This window comes from Plectropomus leopardus, chromosome 13 (assembly GCF_008729295.1).
Source record: "Plectropomus leopardus isolate mb chromosome 13, YSFRI_Pleo_2.0, whole genome shotgun sequence".
NCBI lineage: Eukaryota > Metazoa > Chordata > Actinopteri > Perciformes > Serranidae > Plectropomus > Plectropomus leopardus.
In genome coordinates, this window is record NC_056475.1 from 4,406,425 (window position 1) to 4,422,629 (window position 16,205).

Below are 16,205 nucleotides of genomic sequence, written 5' to 3' on the forward strand. Positions count from 1 at the left end.
TACAGGGTCGTACAGACATCGCAATACAACTTGTTGACAAAGAGCTCATGTTAATTTGTTTCTTACCGCCGTCTTCATTAGAAATAGATGAGGGAAGATGTTTAATGTGCAATAGCTCTGAACTTGGGTGGCTGGGCTCCACATTGCATCCGTAGCATCAGCTTTTCTCTGCTGCGCATTACAAAATAGCACAGCTTCTGCTCTTCAATTCAGAGGCAATTTCATGCTCTGAAGTCCAATTTAATGGGGGAGTAACGTATATGTCAATGTACTCTGTGCTTAATGTTTTCTAAAGGCGTTTGTGTCCAATTTGATCAGCACTCGATTTTTTTTTTTTTTTTAGTATATACACAGATATTTGAGCTCTAATAAGCCCATGAAGTCTTATCAGGGTCAAAATAAAAAAAACTCGCTTCAGTGCAAAACACAACTTGAAAAATTCCCTTTGAATCTGAGCGTTGTCTTTAATGGGCTTACTGCATGCATTTCCGCAGTTCCAGACTCTCTGCTCGTCTTTATGCATCTGACAAGCCTCATCTCATGCACAGTTAAAGAAGTATTTCACTCCTCACATAAACTAGGCCGTCTCTGCGGTAGAAAGATGCAAATAGTTTTAAAATTGGTTCTACATTACCAGAGAAGACAGAGAGAAAGGACACTCTTGCTCATGAGGTAGAAAACCTATGACTACCAGAATGCTACGTGCCCGCTAGTGGGTGACGTAATGTGGACTGGTCCTCGTTAAACAATGGCGGCCGTTCGTTAATCTACAGTTTAACAGTGAGCTAAAACAAGTCTGAAAACATTTGACATTTGATTTGTGACTATATAGTGACAATCAGAACTCTGTAAATACAAACACACACCTCACCTGCTCACACTACACTATTCATTAAGTTATACCTCTTTCCCACCAAAATTCGCATTTGCACATGGTTTTTTTAAACACGGGTAAACCCACTAAATATGAGCAACTGGCTGTATTCCCACTGCCACTGAACTTGTGTGTGTATGTGTGTGTTGTCTTGTTGGTGTGTCTGTGTGACGTCACAGGCAGGTAAACAGCAGACAGCAGCAGGAACAGAAGTCTTTGAAAAATTCTCAGTGGTTTCTTCTCTTCATTTATCTCTTACTTATTCAGTCTCTCTTTCAAACTTGGTGCAGATGTGTTTGGAACGGTGTTTTAGCGATTACAAGGTAGAAGGTAGATTTATTTGTTGTTTTTTTAAAAATAAATTTAGAAGCAGACAGACAGCGTTAAATGCAGCACCGTTAAAGGTGCTCTGTGCCCTGCTACACATTGTTTTAAAACAAAGATGGTTGAAAATGTGAAATATCCCTTTAACGAACACAACATGAAGAAAAAAAATACCATTACAATATGTCATGACGAATAGTGTTGGATTTCCTCCTTGTGCATGATAGCAAAACTAGTGCAGCGGAGTTATTTTTAACATTCCCAATCGCATCTTGTCATTTAAACATGGTGTGTAGACTAGAGTGGTTGTTTTGAGCTTTCCCCTCATGTCTGGGCTGGGAGTGCAAGCTGGAGGCATGAATAAACCCAGCAGTCTCGGTTAAGCTGTAACAACAACTGACAGTCTTCGCCTGCAGCTTCCTACAGGGCTCAACACTCAGGTGCATTTACTACACCTGCCTTCAAGAACCTCCGAGTGAGGAAGAGACTCCAGCCTTGAAACGTCAGGCCTGTTTCACTGCCTGCACAGAGAGAGAAAGAGAGGAAAGAAAAAAGGATTATCCGTCTTGTTATCTTTTAACAGCAGTCTTATCTTGATGTCCTGCTGTAGTGTGTCCCTTCACACAGAGGACAGGAAGGGACTGTCTGTGTTGTTACACTTTCACAAAGACCTCATTCTGCCTGGACGGGAGTGCTTTGGACAGGATGAGAGGCTTTAGAGAGGAGGGATGTTATAAATGCATTTGAAAAGGAATTGATGTTTGAGCAGTTATTACAAAGTACTTTGTCAATACACCATTTTTGCCCTCAGGGAGCTTTCAGCGCCAATCAGATATCTTGTCACTGAAATAGGCCGTGTTGGTCCTTCAGCCTTTTAAATAAAGTGTTTTGAATTGAATTTGACGGCACTCTCTGGGAATAAAACCCATATAGGACTGTGTGTTTTCTACTAATGTCCAGAAGACCACCATGTCCTTCGGGGGGGGGACCTAATTTTAGACCAGAGCCTGGAGGAGACGGCGTGAGCAAGGCAGACTCATTGACTGCCTCCCAGCCAATCTAGCTGACAGCCACACACATGCCTGTGCACTGCATGGAAAATAGGTTACTGTGTAAACCTACCATGGCACATGATATATCTTAATCTGCAGCAGTTGGGCTTCTGTGTCCAACAGAGTCAGCTGTCCATTCCACACCAAGTCTCTATTTTTCATATGCATTTTTTTAGGGATGCTTGTTAATATCAATATGTTATCGTTATCGGCAGATAACAATTCTAAAATGATTTATTCTGCCAATATGATCGGCCAATGAGATGATGCTTTTAATGAGACTAATTAGTTAAAATAGGAAAACTTTGCTCTGATTTTGGCTATTGTCAGGATTTCTCAGAGAGAGTATCATCCAGTGCTGTTCAAGTCGGATGCATGTTACACTTTTGCTTTAAATTTGTTACACAAGACAGATTATGCTACATTTTCTCTACTGCCTTTTGGTCAAACAACTAACATTAGTGTTTTAACAGGTGCTAAAAAGGACAGAAAATCAAACTTGTTCGAAAGCTTTAATAACGGGTGACTGTACAAATGCGATTTACACAACATGAGATCAGATTTATTTCTGACATACGACAATTTCAAATAAAAAATGCCAACTTGGTGTGCAAAGGCCTTGACAGAGGTGAGAAGTAAAGTAGCAAACACCTTCATTCATGGGAAATATGTCTTTTTCATCATTTATTTTTCATTTTTCTTATGTTATGTAGAGTCTGGTGAGTCATTTTTAAGTGGTGGTGGTTAGACTTTTAAAATATGCTGCACCCTATCTAAAGTGAAAAGGGAGGAACTCAACTCAGGAATTCATTGGGAGGCATTTGTGTTTAAATTCTTGATACTGTTATACTTGCCTCTGTCTGCAGTCTGGCCTCACACCTTAATCCTTTTAGTGGCTTGGCAGCGAGCCATAAGAGCCTTTACCTCTCCATAGGTGTTTACTTTTCATACAGTTTGTGTATGTGTGACTAGATTTACCACCTAAGCACCTTTTGTTAAAAAAAAAGTTAAGAAAAAAAGTCTTCAGTTGACTGAGTCAGAGATGCCAGAGTCAGTGATATGTTTCAGATGCTATGAGGAAGTCGTTTCTTATCGCTGAGAAAGGCAAATCTGACTAAACCTGCCCTGTTCATTCTCATGGCCTCTATTTCAGCGAGCACGGTGCAGTGAAACAGTCAGCCCACCTCAGACTGAGCAGAAACTGCTGAGCTCTGGAAATTCCAGAAATGTTACATTGTTTCCCCTCCTGAGGAGTTTTTGTACACTTCCAACAGTAATGACGTTAAACATCAGGCTTGTTAGGAAGTCCAGAAAGAACTTCTAATCCCTAAATTCACCGTTTTAAGGGAAATGTTCTAGTTTCATATTCACGCTCTGTTGCTTTAAGCTGACTTCTTATGTGCTCACCTCTCTGACATAATTACACGCAGTCGTGAGAAACCTTTGATGCCTTCCAGTGGTGGAAAGTACCTGAAATACTTCAGTAAAAGTACTGATATTTTGTTAGAAAGTGACTTTGGTAGAAGTTAAAGTCACCTGTTAGAGTATAACTTGAGTAAAAGTCTTAAAGTATATGATATTTACTGCGCCCAGGCATCAAACCTAATTTTTAAGATATTAAATGTACTTAAGTATTGAAAGTAAAAGTTCAAATAAATGCTGTTGTTAACCCTTTCAAATGTGGATCAGCATTATTTTTCTTGTGCGGTCAGACGCCTTTCACAAGCTATTTGACCCTTTGAAACCTGAACAAATTGGTTTGATTTCTTTCAAACACATGGGGAATTCAAGCAAGTGATCCTCCCCCAAAATAGGGGAAAATGTCTGGAAAACTATATTTGCGATTATAATGAATTTATATATGTTGTAGGAAAAAGTCATATAAAAATAAATACTTTTTTTTCAGTACTTTTTAAGGTCATTTTCTTGTTTGTGTTTCAGTTTTTGGTTTTGTTTTAATGCTTGGGGAAAATGTATTGGAGTAAAAGTGACATTTTGACAGAAAAATAAAAGTTACAGATGCTTCAAAATGATTCTTAAGTACTGTAACAAATCATTACTTTGTAACATTACACAGCTGCTTGCTTCTGTACGATCACACATTTTCTTGCAGTGCACATGTGCATCTGAGTTCGTATGTTCTGTAAGATCCGGATCGACTCTCCAACACGTCTCCATCACCAGTCTGAATGAAGTAGCTGCACTCTGCTGCGCTTGTGTCTCAGTGTGTGATCAGCGATGCTGCCTCCTGATCACAGTTGGCATTGTGCCCTGGGGCCCGGACAAAGGCTCGGGCTGGGGCGCCGGCAGGGGCCTGGTCTGTATCAGACACTTTATTTGTTTTGGGGGATGGGGGGGATAGGATAGGCAGCGGCATGGCTGCCTCCCCCTCAGCGAGTTAGGAGAAACTCCTGTGTCAGGAGGGAGAGACGCCCTGTGAATACACCCCACTGAGACATTTGGCTTTCATTCTTTTGCTTCACACTAAACCGCTTGGGGCTGAGAATACAAATGCATGCCTGTAAAAAACATGACGTGTTTCCACAGCCCTGCCCAGCCCTCTTTTGTTTTTTTATTTCATCAAAAATATATTTCAAAAAACATATTTGAAACTTGGTAAAATTTAAAAGATAATAAAGACCTCTTACCTATTGAAAGGTCACTTCACTATTCTGTTATCATCTGCCCTTTCTGCTCGACCCTAAGCACCCTGACACACCAAGCAGACGCTGGTCGGTGGTCGATGTTGGGCCGTCAATGAGCATCTGTCGCTTACCAACAGCCCTGCACCCTGCACATTAGCTTGCTACACTGTTTACGTTCACATGTCAACAGGCCAGCTGCTGTGCATTATGTATCCTAGATTTATTTGTATGTTTTCATTTTTTTGTGCAACTAGTGAAATAAGAGTCTGTTGACAGTCGCTTTGGTGGCATTAATGTGATGCTGATGAGTTAACAGCTTAATCAAACAGTGCATTGTGACATCTTCTGATTTCATATACGTAAGTATACCTGGGGGCAGATGCATAAACTATATATACACACAAAAACCACGCCTTTTCCCAAACATAATCTGGTATATATAAAGGGGAAATGTGCGCATCTCACGCATTCTTTAGAGCAAGTGTAGACACAGTTTTAGCTGAAATAACTGCAGGTGAAATGATAAGGAGGAAGATAGGAGGAGATAAAATATGAGTTAAGAGAGTTAATGGTTATTTGGCATTTTCACTGATTTTATTATTTTTGTAGGCTGCATGGCGTTCTGTAAAATGCCAATCAAAGGCACATTTATAAAGTTAATATTAGATTATTGAGTGATACATTTCATTTTTTCCTGTTGGTGATAATTTCATTTTATAATGTGGAGCATTTTTTAAAATTAGTTTCCATAAAAGTCCTATGAATGAATCATTGATCCTTCTGTAGTTTGGTAATAATGGCGATCTAGATTTCACCACAACAATTTGCAGAAATGTGATAACTGAGTGATATATCCAGAGCCATGCAAAATGGTGACTGCTCGGGCACAGTTTAATTTGTGAATCTGCAAAGAATTTAATGCATCTGGGCCCTGGAGATTTTTAGTGAAGTGTCCAGCTTTCTTTCCTTCCTTTTGTCCTTTTATTTACAACCAGTCATGATTTAACTCAAATGTTATTCGTGGGAAAATTTTCTGTTTGTGGTGCAAAGTCTGTTCAACAATGCTTGATGTAGGCGAATTAATGATTAACTTAAGTAACAGTTAAAGTAAAATGGAGTGATGCCTGCATAGTTAAAAATCCCAGTACTGTTACACTTAATTTCAGTACTCACAGGATGCCCCTTGCTCTATCAAATTGCCTGGTGTGCTCTGTTAACATCGGGTTGTGTTATTATTGTGCCAACTCTCTGAATAGTGTCTTAAATCCGTCCTTTTGCTCTTACAGTTTCCCTTTTTGAGTGACGATTGTAGAGTACTGTTGCCTGCTGGTATGAAGTTATTTTCTGTCACACAGGTGCAGAATGTACGCACTAGTTGGCCGTTGGCTGTAGTCTTTGTGGTGTGTTCAGGTGCAACTTTTTGGCTGAGACACAGGCGATTTGAGGCAGTGCAACAGATGGCCTTCTTTGCCACATGTTCTTTGAAGTCGATTTGGTGTGTCTAGGCCTTAATATGATAGTGATCTCATCATTACTTGAAAAGATGAAAAAATAGAAAATGCTACTGTATGAAATGCACAATTTTGGCTTCATTTGCAAGACCACCTAGGAAGAGATCACATGCATTTCATCACAACAGCAACATGTGGCTACAGTTTGTCATTGATCCTCCTCCTGCATATCATGCGAATAAACACTTTTTGTGAGCAGAGTCGACGCTAATTGAAAGCAGGACTAATGTTTATGTAAAAAGGCAGGATAAAGTCTAATAGTGAAGATGTTTGGATGCTATCTGATGTTGATAGCAGGTATGGTGGGCCAACAAATACCTGACTGCTGTCTCACCCGTCTGTTTTTACTTTGGCATACGCTTTCTCCATTAGACAGCGGCTGATGATTGATTAAATCCTCTCACTGATCCATCACCCCTCCTCCTCCTCCTCCTGTAATGATGATTAAGTGGCAACAGAGATACAAATGTGTGTGTCTGTGAGGCATCTTTCTGTTTTGAACCATTTCTCAAGTCGTGCAAACTGCTTTCACGTGTTCACTAATTACTGGCAGGGAATTGCTTTGTTTTTTTTTCCCCTTCAAAGTGAGAAGGATGTGATTTTGTAATTATTCCTCTGGCTCCTGACTGAAGAAAACACTCCAGCTGTTTCATGTTTGTGTCTCCTCTGTGTCACATCTACAGACAGGCATTTTTATAATCATGGCACACTCATGTATCACCAAAATGCTTCATATCCAGCACATCCATGTTCCTCTTTTCTGTTTTAATTTCCTCCTCATGTGACTCTGTTGGCACATTTTTTTGTTATTTCCCGTGAGGGTGTTATCAGCAGGCTATCTGTGTGCTGCTCCTTGGACTGGCATCTTGCCTATCGGCTTTACGGCACAGCCAGCCCCCATATTGTCACCATCTCCCTCTGTCCCTGGGCTTTAACAAATCCCGAGGGACACAGGCCTTTTGTTTGTATGTGTGTGTGTTTCCACAGGTCTCAGAGACACCAGGGGGTCTTATCTGACTCTTCAGGGTTCTTAAGATAAATTTGCCTCTTCCCACAGGGATGGGGGAAGGGATGTACTGTTGGCCAGGGCTGCTTTTAGTGGTTTGTGTTCAGCTTTAGAGCAATTCATGGTAGAAAACCGGTTCGTAGAGCAGCATCTGTTAAATGCACTGTCCTACACCTTGTAAAATGCTAATGCATGCTGTGAATAAGATGTATAAATCCCGGGGCCATGACCTGAGAGTCCAACCATTAAAGGGACTGTTCACCCCAGAATCAAAAATACATGTTTTCCTTTTACCTGTGGTGCTATTTATCAGTCTAGTTTGTTTTGGTGTGATTTGCAGAGTGTTGGAGGAATCAGTCAGAGATGTCTGCCCTCGCTACAATTTAATGGAACTAGACGGCTCTCAGCTTGTGTTGCTCAAAGCCCCAAAAATGAAATTTGAAAAACTCAATATCTTTGCAGAAATCACGACCCGGTCTCAAGATAATCCACAGACCTTGTTGTGAGCAGTTTCATGACAGAACTATTTTCTTTCTACTGAACTGCATCCACCAACTGCATCACTGCGCAGAAAGAAGTTTGCATCTACTCAGTGGAAGAAAGGTTTGTGCTCTTGACAGCGCAAGGTATAAAGTTTAATGGCGTCTTCCTCGGCCGAGCCATAATTTTAGCCAGCTTAGTGGTGCTAGGTGAGCTAGCAGTATATGCACATGCCCTTCCGTGCAGTGATACATTTGGTGAGTGTAGTACAGTAGAAAGATAATAGCTCTGACATGAAACAGTCAAAAAAAGAAATTAAGTCAACGCTGATGTGCCTTAAACAGCACCTCCTCCAATGGCCACTTGAGGCTCGTGAGTCAATCCCCAAAGACCCCCATGTTAAAATGCTCCAATAATAATGTCTACAGCCTGGTATAAAGCATTGGTATTGGTCTATAGCTAATTTTCCTGCTAATCTGTTTGTGGGGGTCACATAAATCACCCATTAACATTTTATGAAAGCTTAAAGTTACACATAAGAGTGGCCCAGTTTGACTTAAAACTAAAAACAATCTAGGCTGATAAATTGCACTACAGGTAAGATAAAAATATCTATGTCCCTTTAAGGAAAAAACCTTTGGGAATGTATCTTTCCTCTCCCCCTCCTGCCGTCTTGTAGGTCCTTTATTACCTCAATTGCCTTAATTGAGACATCCCATCTTACAAACCTGATGGTGGGATTACAAATCTAATTTGATGTACATGAAATATGATACAGAATTGCCCGATTTAATGAGTGGTTACTGTGGACATTCACAGCAGTGGCGTTAACCACATCCCTCGCAGGCTCGTCTAAGAGCTGTCAAATGCTCAGGCTGTCGAGTAAAGTGCCTGTCATTCGTCACCCCTTCATCATTTAATGTTCAATTATGTCAAAACAGCCTCTAGGTCATCTGCGCTAGGAATTGATGGCAGCTCTGTGTGGCAAGTGGAGCTTTCAGGCTGCATTACAGCACAATCAGTATGGTTCAACAGTCCCGGCCCTCTCTGCAACACTAAATAAACCACAGCCAAGCTCGCTCCCGGGGCACCCACATTGCTTCAAATTGAATAGTTCCAGCGGGGCACTGGGGCGAGCATTCAGAGCCTTCTTTTTGAGCAGCGACCAAGTTATGGAGTTATCCTCCGCTGTGCCCGAAATAATTGATGTTCCTCAGCGCAGTCACAGGGGATTGGCTTGACTGTTTTATGATGGGAAGAACGTCTGTGCTGTTTAATTTGCTCACTCCAGACTAGAGCCCCCCAGACTGCACTTTTACTATTATAAATGTTCATCCCACCATCATTGTTCATCCAGAAAAACATGCCACTCTTTTCAAAAACTCTGTCACTGTTTTCTTTTTGTTTGTTCTCATGAGTAAGGCGCTTTCTTTTTACTCGGTTGAAAATAACACTTTGTTTTGAAGAACTGTTTACTCTGTATGGGTTTTCTTTTTATCGGGAAGCACTAAATTAAAAGTGTTGCAGTGTTGTTTATGAGGAAGAAGATGCAAATGATGCTTGCAAATCTTAATTCTTAGATCCATCTCTCCCTGCAATCTTTTGTAGCAGTTTGGCTGAAAAATTAAACAAATGCTTTCACTGCCAAAGAAGCTCACATAAGCCAAATAAGTACCTGCGTTCTTACTTTAAAACTGAAGCAAATTGGCTTGATATCTTTAAGAAACACAAGAAGAAGGCGATGAGCGACGTAGCAAGAAATGGCCCAAAGAATTAGTAAGAAATGGTTAAAAAAGTTACAAGAAAATGAATTGGGAAAAAAACAATAAATAAATCAAGAAAATCAATATAAACAAATAAGTAAATAGATGCAATAGTCTATTGCATTTGTCCCATTCACTTTTTCTATTTATGTCACTCCTTTTTATCACATAAGTTCAACAACAGATTTCATTTAAAAATTTAAAAAACACGAAAAAAAAAAGATATGATTTCAAATACATAATCATAAGAATTTTAAACATGGTTTTCTGGACATTTTCCCCTGTTTTTTTTTTTTTTTTTAAATAATATCTAATAATGTCCCCCAGCTAATTTTTAGATCACTTACTTGTCCCCTTTTACTAATGTTTTAGCAATTTGTGGTGTATTTCTTGCCAAGTCACTCATCATCTTCTCCCATGTTTTAAGAGAAATCAAACTAATTATCTCAGGTGTCAGAGGTTTCCTGGTGAATCCTGGTGAAATGCGTCTGAGCGCGGATGTCAGTTTCAAGTGTTAAAGAGTTAAGCAAAACTTAAATAATGTAAACACAAGTAAATCCCACTGCGGCGTCATTCGTCTCGAGCTTTTTGTTATTGATGTTGTTGCGTTGTGAGCCTGAAATAGCTGCTGTTACCTTTATCTCACCATGGTAAGACTTGGCTTTTCAGACTTTACTCCCGAGGATGCTCTTTGAGGTCAAAGGGCAGAGAAAGAGGCTTATGATCCGCTGTGGGCCCTGCTAAGGCTCTGAGGGTCTTTAGCTTGGTAGCACAAGGGTCAGGAGTCTCAGGGTTTATTGTTGTCTGCTGAAGCTGCTCCTTACCCTCACAGCTTAACACCATGTCTGCCTCGAAGCCCTCAGATACAAAACACTTGCGTTAATGTTATCCACGAATACGTCACCGAGAAACTTTCAGCAAATAATGTTTGGGCTATTAATTGAAATTTTACAGTAGCTCATCGTTTCAATCAGCAAAATAACTTCTAGTGAAACTGTGCCTGTTTACAATGTTCCTTTGTAATGAAACTACATGGTTGTTCATAAAGTTGCCTCACCGTGACAGACTAGAGATGCACTTTGTTGACTTCCACAAACGCTCTTTAATGGCGAAGCGCCGTTAACTTCCCTTTTCATAACTCTCCCTAGTGTCTCCACCTACTTAACCTCTTTCTCCCTCTCTCTCTGTCTACCTCTTTCTCTCTCTCTCTTAAGCGCCACGGCAACCTTCTCCGAGGGATTGGTTGCCTGGAGACAGGATTCGCTCCCCATTGTATGCCGACAAAGGTGGAGGGGGTGGGTGGTGGGGTTACAATCAGCAGGGCCGCAGAGAATTGGCGGCCGAGGGGACTCCACAATCATGGGTGTGTTGGAGAGGAGGACAGGCAGGGAGGGATAGACGGAGAGGTGGAGGGGGGTGAGTGAATGGCAGTGGGGGTATTGGGTGGAGCACGCTGAAACCCTAAATTCCTCTTGTTCATTCCCAGTCTCCCAGTAACCATGCTGGGATGTGCTGTGTCAGATAGTGTGGAAGAGACACTCGCAGAGACACATGCAGCCATGAATAGTTATTAAGATGGACTTTTTAATTAGCCAGCGTTTCCTCCCCCACTGCTCGGCTCCCCTACAACGCCGACACACACACACACACACACACACACACACACAAACGCAGTAGGACATTTTCACTACACACGTTGAGCTCAAGGAAGTTGTGTGTGTCTGGTATACATGCTTGACTGCCCTTAACAAAAGTCTATTTTTCATAGTTTTCTTCAGACTGTAATGATGGTCTCCCTAATCAGCCGATTATATCACCTTGGAAGAAAAAGGCCGGTTTACTTCATCTCTGGTGCCATTACTCTAAATAAAGACTGACGGTCACCCTATATAAGCCAGTAATTATATTGAGCGCTCTCTCACCGAGACTTTGAGCTCGGTAACGATCATTTCTGCTGTGACTCACATGCTCTAGGGTACACACACAGCAGGTACAGTAGGTGTTTTTATAGCTCATAGTTACTGATTAACACTGTGAGCTGCCTTTCACATGGTTACGGGGTTATTTGTGTTGATTGTCTTTGATGTTTTTCATTTCTGTTATTGTTTTTAATCTCTGTTAGGCACTTTGTGTTACTCTTTGTATGAAAAGTGTCATACAAATAAAGATTTGAGATTTGATTGATTTGTGTTATTCCAAAATGAGACGGGTGTCATTTTCCTGCCAGTTCAGAGTTCAATGTAAATTTTATTTTTATTTTTTTGCAAGTGAGCCAGAAATTTGCTTCTATGAGTCAAATCAGATTTCGCTGTTTCAATATGAATACCTAACACCTTTTTCTTGTCAAATTTACAAGCAGTAAGCAACAAATCCTGCTTACTATGTCTTGAAAGAAAGAAGCACTTTTTTGTTTTTTTGTTATGACTTTCAGACTCTAAAGAGCTAATCTATCTCACCAGGACTTTATGGACATGGTTTGATCAGATTTAAAGAAGAAGTATTTCACCGACATAAAGAGGGCCCTCATATAAAACTAGGCCGTTGATGCTGTACAAAGACACAAATACTTTTGAAACTGGTGCTACAAAAGAAAAAAAGATGCTTTTGCATCTAGAAAACCTACAACTACCAGAATACACTGCGCCTGGTGTAATGTGACCAGTGAGAAAAGCACAAACACAGAAATCTCTCTTGAGAAATATGATTATCAAAACTGTTTAAACTGTAAGAGGAAATCTGAATACTTTACTCATATATAAGAAAAAAAGTAGGATCCCATCACTCAAAGTACAAAGATGATAAAATGGTTTTTCATTATCAGGGCCTTGAACATCTGCCTGCCTTGCTATAATGGCAGGATTACTGTGACTTTAAATAAACTAACCTAATTATCTCATTTGCATTTGCAACAGTTCATCTGCACCACTTTATACAGATAGATTAAACAGGCTCATGGATTCCTGTCTGAATGTGGAATTAACTTTAGTTTACGCTCATGGTGTCTATGTTCCTTTGCCTTGACACTGCTGTCACCTGAGCCAGCACACAGGTAGGTTTATACGCAAACAAATCTGTTTTCTAGTGGAAGGGATGAGATCCTGAAATGGCACTTTTTCCCATTTGTGTGATGCTGAATGGAAGAGGCCTCTGGCTGAACTGTAATTTAAACAAATGCTGCCTTAAGGCCTCAGAGGTCCATCATCGATTTAACAGGTACATCAGACAGTTCCCATCAGAGAAACCAGCCTCTGATAAGCTGTTCCAGCTGAATACTTCCTTTTTCCTCACAGACTGCAATTTTCTCCCCTTTCTAAGCAACTTTGAAAAATGCCCTGGATTCTATAAGTGCTTGATGAATTGACACAGCTTTCTGTCATGCAGATGCCAAGCTTTGTATCCGTTTTGACAGTGATAGACACGTATCTCAGCTCTCTCTATATTGCGCCCTGTTTCTCTTGCTTCGGCTGAAGGCGATGGATCACTCCCATCAAGGGCGTCTGTCAAAATCTGTGGGCTGAAACGACCAGCTGCAGCACAGACGGATAGGGAATAAAACTATGCTTGTGCTTTGCAACCATATCAAGTGCTGATAGGCTGCAGGCTTCAACAATAGTGGGTGTGACTGAGACTGTCATTCTCTATGTGTGTAAGCCTCTGTGGTGTATTTTCATTCAGTCGTCTGCTGCAGAGGGAAGTGCGGTTTTAGGCCGAAATGGATCTGATGGACATGAGATGCGGCAGGAACGTCAACCTGTAGGTCACACCCTCAGGGCCCGGAGCTAGAAACTTCCCTCACACAATCAGCTTGCAACATCCTCTTTTTCTCATATCATTTTTTTAAAGTGACACCTCTCTCAGAGGCCATTAGTGAGACTGCAGTCAGCATTCTGTTGCTTCTGTACTCATGAGTGAGCGCCTGAGCATCGGCCAAAACAGCGACAAACACGAGACTGACTGACTGACCGCCATCATGTTGATATAATGCTGGAAAATAAAGTTAATTAGTGGCAGCACATCACTGCATCTCTTTTTCCATTGATGCCAATGGGAGCCGATAAATACCTGTGACTACTACAGTCATTTGATGTGGGTCAAAATGCTGATTTTACACTTTGCCATTGTTTTAAAAAGCCTGATATTAGTGGGTTTTAGCGGGTTCTTTGTGCAGTGGAAATGAACCGTTGGGAATATAACTGACGTCACATCGTTTGGATTTTATGAGAAAAATTTGGCCCACGACCTTTACATGGAAGTCAGTTTGCAGGTTTCTAGACGCAACGGAGAAAGTCAAGGAAAGTGTCAGTTTTTAAGTTAGGTTACAATCTGTTCACCTATCGGCAATAAAAAGAATACAGTTAATAGCCTACGGTTAAAAAGTTACAGAAAGAACATTTAGGTTGCATACTTGATGCCGTTGCTCATGCTGTGAGTAGGCAGGGTGGAGGACTGTTTGTAGTTTACAGGGTGATTACAGCCTCAGTACAAATTATCTGCACTAAGCCACAACATGCATTATGCACTTTAAGATCCCTTTGTGGCTGCGTAGATGTATGTACTCTTGTTTGTTTTACTTTCATGGAAACCTTGTAATCAAAATAGAAAGCTTTCCAGGAAGAGAAAAGAGGTTAACAAAGTGTTTACGGTTGCCAGGTTTGGCTGCTATTTCACCAATTATCTTTGAGTCGTCTCCATCTGCCAGAGAGTGTTAAAGCAGCAACATTAGATGCTGATGTAGAAAAGAAAAATGCTATGGTTTTTGATGGGAGTGAATTCTCTCTATTATCAGCAGAAAATTTCAGTTACATATGTTTCGTGTCATTTATGGGACGTGATAAGTATTTGTTACACATCTACAGTGCTTTTTAGCAGTAACATATTGTGGTGATTTTTTTTTTTTTTTTTTAAAGCTGTTCTCCGCCCCGCTCGCTGACTGTAAGGTGGCAGGCTGTCAGGAGGATTTTAATGTGTCGAGGCAGCATGTGACAACTCCATTCTCTATGGACTGTGTTCTTGCTGCGGCTTAAGTCTCTTATTGAATGGAGAATCTTAACCCAGTTGATGTCACCAGGAAATTATGTTTATTCGTTCTAAGAATAAATGCTTAAGAGTCTGCTCCAGTTTGGTGATGGACCACAGCTTCTCTTTTTTTTATTATTATTATCACCATTCCTTCAGCTAAGCTGTGTTCTGCTCTATTAGTGTCTTCTTTCCACTGTGTGATTTGCATTATGCATATTTTAACAGTTACTTCTCAGATGAGATGTAGCCATATTTATTTAATGAGTGACACGTTGCCCGAATAAAAACATTTGACTGCTGACTGAAAATGTTTCTGTAAAGCAAACAGTTTTCGTCAGCTCAGTTGATGCAAACAACAGAAGTTTTTATCACAGAAAATGAATTTACAATCTTAGGTCTTCTGTTAGTTATTTAGCACAATGTTAAACATAAACATTATCTCCAAAAAATAAGTTAAAACCCAAATTTGGCTGTGGTTGTGTGATCTCATTACCACAGAGCTTTTCCTCATTTGGTTTCAGGATGATAAAACTATTAGGAATTTTAAAAAATACTCTTCAAAACATTTAAAGGTAAGGCCATTTCTGCTGCCAAAGCTAGAGATGAAAATGACATTAAATTGCATGAGAAGAAATGGAGATATGGATGAAAAATTGATGCCCGATAAGATCGTTCCAGAAATGTTGTGCGTGATAATAATGATGGACTAATTAACAGAAGTTATAGCGTGCATCATTATGTCACAGAGCGACTTTATTATTTATATTCAAAAATGTCGCCTATTACATATTCTGAGCTGCACTGATGAATAAGAGAGGAAAAGTTATCTACACTTCAGCAATTCATAACACTTCATCACTCCTAAATTGAAAATGATTTATTCAGAAACATTTTGGTGCATGCAGATTCGGCGATTCTCATAGTTCAAGGCTGGTGTTTTAGAAGGATGCACTGTGTGAGGTCTTCAAGCCTGTTCAAGCATGAAAACTTGTGTTCAGCAACCTGAAGTCCCAATCACTTTCTGTTTTTATACAGAGATCGTGCTATAGGGCCACTAAGAATTCCCACCTTTACACTGCCTTTGCATTTTTAGACAAAACGGTAGCATTATGCCACTCCAGTGTGTTATTTTTAGACAGTATGCCAGCATCACAGAAGCAAAAGAGGCGGGATGAGCATGATGTTTAACGCAACAGTGTTGGCCTCTAGTGTGACATATGATGTATACATCTGCATTTTTATAAATAACAATGACAATCAATGTTACCGTACCCATAAGGTCAAAGATCAGGTCCCAGCTTCTTTTGAATAGCCTTGGTAAGGAGCCCCTAAATCTCATTGATTTTCCAATATGTGGACAATGCTTCTTCGTCTTTGAGTTAGCTGCTAAGTGCTGCTGCTTTTTAAATCTCCCAAGATGGGTCACACATGTAACATGGCTTTAAAACTTCACACCTGTCCTGCTGGCTTTTACACAGACCTGCAGTCCTTCCCCATTCTGCAATCGCACCTTTTATACAGAACTATACTG

The 16,205-nt window shown here is 40.4% G+C and overlaps 1 protein-coding gene across 1 annotated transcript in view; it reads left to right on the plus strand.

Annotated features, from left to right (window-relative positions):
• The window catches only part of cxadr (CXADR Ig-like cell adhesion molecule), a 53,071-nt gene that overhangs the window by 15,251 nt on the left and 21,615 nt on the right, over nucleotides 1–16,205 (plus strand). The gene's annotated exons all lie outside the window — the stretch shown is intronic.